This window comes from Mastomys coucha, unplaced genomic scaffold, assembly GCF_008632895.1.
Source record: "Mastomys coucha isolate ucsf_1 unplaced genomic scaffold, UCSF_Mcou_1 pScaffold15, whole genome shotgun sequence".
Lineage (NCBI taxonomy): Eukaryota > Metazoa > Chordata > Mammalia > Rodentia > Muridae > Mastomys > Mastomys coucha.
The window spans coordinates 27525053-27530056 of record NW_022196897.1 but is presented as its reverse complement, the minus strand read 5'-3'; positions in this window follow the sequence as shown (position 1 = coordinate 27530056).

Below are 5004 nucleotides of genomic sequence, written 5' to 3'. Positions count from 1 at the left end.
TTTTTTTTGCCATAAGGAGTACTGAATGTCTCTGGATATAGGTGATGTTCTTATTCATACTTGACTCAGGATAAAAGAACATCAGTTTTTAAACTTAAATTTCAGCTGACAGTAAATGAATACTATAAGACCAGCAAAAGGCTTACTTCTGCAAGCTTCAGAATTCTGCTGAGTTTTACATTCCAATACAGACAAGTTCACCTTCTTTGACATTCTAGGTCATAAACATATGTATTTAATTTTTCTCAATTTGTAGTCAATTAGCCTTAAGTGAAAGAAACAGAGAAAGTCCATTATGCAGCTGCAGCCATTAAGAGTCATCTTTTTTAAAGGTCAGGTGGGATGGGTGTACAAATTACTTCAACTGGCAGTCTGCTTGTAATTAATGTCAAGACAAATTTTTATTCATATTATGGCTTAGCATCTCAAGGGCTAAAATTCTAGGCTGATACAATTATCCTTAGCACAATATTTATAGGGAATCAATTATCTTCAAATTCCCGAACTCATAGAAATCATACTTGCATACACAAATAGCTGAGGGTTATTCTTGTGTAGTACAGTGCCATGTCACTAGATAATTCTGAAAAGGTAACAGTCATAAAGGCATCACATTTTTTTTTTTACAAAATCTAATCATTTCAGTTTTTGAAGTTTTAGGAATTTTGGGTTTACATTTTCTCAAGAGCTCTTTTAATTCATGAGCTTAAGAAAAGATAAAAGAGATTACTGGGAAAAAATAGAAGCAAAATGACAAAAATCTTACTTAGTTGATAATTTTCTGTATAAAAATACTGATTTTAACATATATGTGACAGCAGATGTAGTCTGTTTGTACAATCATGCTGCCTTCTGAAGCACTGGATGACACTTAGCCATGGGTAGAGCAAGGAACACACATCATGAGCAGTTGCTGAATTTTTGGTCCCTGTCCTTTTTGGTTTTAAAGCTGTGCTCAGATAGTTTTGATTTGTTTTGATGGCTATTCTTTTTCTGTCATCCTAAAATACAGCCAGTGTTTAATCAGTGTTTACTTTTTCTCATTTTGCTTGAGAGCTGTCATTCATTCCCATGTTTTGACTAATACAAACTAATGAAGGACTATGTATATTAAACACTCTCTAGTCTTGCCTCAGAGTTTATAATTCACTATGCCACTGGCACATCTATTATTTAAGACAAATTTATTTAGGTACCTCTCAATTAAAGTACATTCTGTTTTTAATGCTTATCTCCTCATACTTGAGACATTGCAGAATAATCTATTCAGTTATTCCCCTTATTAACACAAAATACTTGCAGACTGTCCCACATATATATTAACTAAGACACAGCACCATACTTCCTCGTGGTCTTTTTCTAGTTCTTTAGTCTCTATTGTCCTGAAAGCAACAGGATGTATTGAACTTCTCTGAAAAAGTACTTATATTTCTGAAATATTTTCTTATCTCTTTTTCCCATTCACCTCCCCAACCTCAAATTATTTTTAGATTTTGTTTAATACCAGTTTAATCTAGAACATCAAAAAAGACTAAATAATTACAAAGAAATTTTAGAAAAACTATGACTTTTCAGAATAGTGGTACAGAAAAATTTGTTCCTTAGGTAGTATGCCTACTACAATTCATTTTTTAAATTAATTACTTTATCTATTCACATTCCAGCCGTTGCACTTCTCCTGGTCCCTAAACACACAGTTCCTGACCCCATTTCCCATGCCCCTAGCCTCTAAGAGGATAATTCCCCTATGCTCCCCCTTCCCCAGGTATCTCCTTTCCCTGGGCCTCAAGTCACTCACAGATTAGACACATCTTCTCTCCCAGTGATGCCAGACCAGGCATTCGTCTGCTATGTATGTAAAGGGGGGGGGGGGGTATAGACTAGGGACCAGCCTGTATATGCTGCCTGGTTGGTGGCTCAGCCCCTAGGATCAGCCAGGGGTCCAGGTTAGTTGACACTGCTGGTTTTCCTGTGGAGTCATTCTCCCCTCTAGCACCTTCAATTTTTCCTGTAATTCTTCCCAGTAGTTCCCAGGCTCAGTCTAATGGTTGGGTATAAGTACCTGCAACTGTCTTAGCTACTGGCAGGGCCTCTCAGAGGACAGCCATACTAGGTTCCTGTCTGTATACTCATCGTAGTATCAGTCAGGCCTTGGTTCCCCTCTCCCCCTATGAGATGGATCCCAAGTTGGGCTGCTCACTGGACAGCCGTTCCTTCAGTCTCCAGTTTTGTCCCTGTAGTTCTTCTAGACAGGAACAATTATGAATCATAATTTTGGCTGTGGGTTACCCTCCACTTGAGGCCCTGTCTATCTACTGGAGGTGGACTCTTCGAGTTCCCTCTCCCCACTGATGGGTATTTTGTTTAAGGTCACCCCAATTGAGTCCTGAAGTCTCAACTCCAAAGTTTCTTTCTAGAGAGTAACCCTGCCTTTCACCCTCAGAAGCTGATCTTTCCATTCATTCTCCTGATCCTCTGGGTTTCTCTCCCAATCTTCCCCGACCCTGATACCTGGTCCTGTTCCTCTTTTCCCCTCCCCTCACTCTCCCACCCAGATACCTCCTTCCCTCTGCCTCTTGTGATTATTTTATTTTTCCTTCTAAGTGGGATTGAAACATTCTTACTTGCATCTTTCTGCTTGTTACACTTTTTACAGTCTGTGGGTTGTATCCTGAATATCTATACTTTTTGGCTAATATCTATCAATGAGTACATACTATTTATCAATGAGTGCATACTCTTTTGGGTCTGGATTACCTCACTCAGGATGATATTTTCTAGTTCCATCTATTTGCCTGCAAAACTCAGGATATCGTCATTTTTAATAGCTAAGTAGTATCCCACTGTATAAATAAACTTCACTTTCTGTATCCATGCTTTGACTCGGAGACATCTGGGTTGTTTCCAGCTTCTGGCTATTACAAATAAGGCTACTACAAACATAACAGAGCACCTGTCCTTGTGCTCTGGTGGAGCATTTTTTGGATATATGCCCAGGAGTGGTATAGCTGTGTCTTCAGGTAGAGCTATTTCCGATTTTCTGAGGAACAGCCAGACTGATACCATCTAGATTTTCCACTTTTGTTGAATATAGGCTTAATTTCCTCAGTTTCTATTGCCATCTCTCTCTTTTCATTTCTTAGTTTAGATACTGTCTCTGCACCCTTTAGATTGGCTAAGAGTTTATCTATTTTGTTGATTTTCTCAAAGAACCAACTTTTGTTTTTGTTGATTCTTTGTATCATTTTCTTTGTTTCTAATTGGTTGACTTCAGTCCTGAGTATGACTGTTTCCTGCCCTCTACTCTTCTTGGGTGTATTTGTTTCTTTATGTTCTAAAGTTTTCAGGTGTGGTGTTAAGGTCCAAGCATCCAACCTCTCCAAATTCTTTAATGAATTTTCCTCTTAGCACTGCTTTCATTGTCATAAATTTGAGTATGATGTGTCTTCATTTTGATTAAGTTCTATAAAGTCTTTAATTTCTTTCTTTATTTCTTCCCTGACCAAGTTATAACTGAGTAAAGAGTTGTTCAGTTTCCATGAATATGTGAGTTCCTGGTGTTTTTGTTGTTGTTGTTGTTGTTTTGGTTTTGTTTTTGTTTTTTGTTTTTTTGTTTATTGTTGGAGTCCAGCCTTACTCTGTGGTAATTTGATAGAATGCATGGGATTATTTCAATCTTCTTGTCTGTTGAGATTTGTTTTGTGTCTGATTATATGGTCAGTTTTGGAGAAGGTTCCATGAGATGTTGAGAAGTTATATACTCTTGTTTGGAGCAAAATGTTCTGTAGATATTTGTTAAATCTACTTGGTTCATAACTTCTGTTAGTTTTACTGTGTCTATGTTAAGGTTTTATTTCAATGACTTTTGCATTAGTGAAAGTGAAGTCTTAAAGTCTCCCACTATTAATGTGTGAGGTTTGATGTATGTTTGAGATTTAGTGAGGTTTATTTTATGAATGTGGGTGCCCTTACATTTGGAGCATAGACGTTTAGAACTGAGAATTCCTCTTGGTGGATTTTTCCTTTGATGAATATGAAATGTCCTTCCCCATCTCTTTTGATAACTTTTGTTTGAAAGTCTGTTTTATTGGATATTAGAATGGCCATTCCAGCTTGTTTCTTGGAACCATTTGCTTGGAAATTTTGTCCAATCTTTTACTCTGAGGTAGTGTCTGTCTTTTTCACTGAGGTGTGTTTCTTGTATGCAGCAAATTCTGGATCCTGCTTATGTATCCAGGCTGTTAGCCTGTGTACTTTTATTGAGGAATTGAGTCCATTTTTGTTGACAGGTATTGAAGACCAATGATTATTAGTTCCTTTTTTTTTTTACTGCTGGAGGTGGTATTATGCATATGTGATTCTTTTCTTTTGGGTTCATTGTGAGATGTTTAATTTCTTGTGTTGTCTCTGCTGTAGTTACCAAATTTGGTTGGAGTTTTCCTTCCTGTATCCTCTGTAGGGCTGGATTAATAGAAAGATATTGTTTAAATTTCATATTGCCATGGAATATCTTGGTTACTCCATCTATAGTTATTAAGAGTTTTGCTGGATAGAGTAGCCTAGGCTGGGATTTGTGTTCTCTTAAGACCTACATGACATCTGTCCAGGATCTTTTGGCTTTTAGAGTCTCTGTTGAAAAGCCTGATGTAATTATGATAAGTCTTCCTTTATAAATCACTTGGCTCTTTTCACTTACAGGTTTTAATACTCTTTCTTTGTTCTGTGCACTTATTGTTTTGATTATTATATGACAGGGTTTTCTTTTCTGGTCCAGTCCATTTGGTGTTCTATAGGCTTCTTGTTCATTTATGGCCATCTCTTCCTTTAAGTTAGGGAAATTTTCTTCTATGATTTTGTTGAAAATGTTTTCTGGCCCTGTTGTGGGTGGGCCTGGTGCTGTTGATATGTTGATGCTAATTCTGCTCTCCTGGCAGGGACTTCAGACAAGGAGTCATACTCAGGTGACTTCTTGTGAACCAGTCCTCTAATGAATAAAGAAGCCAA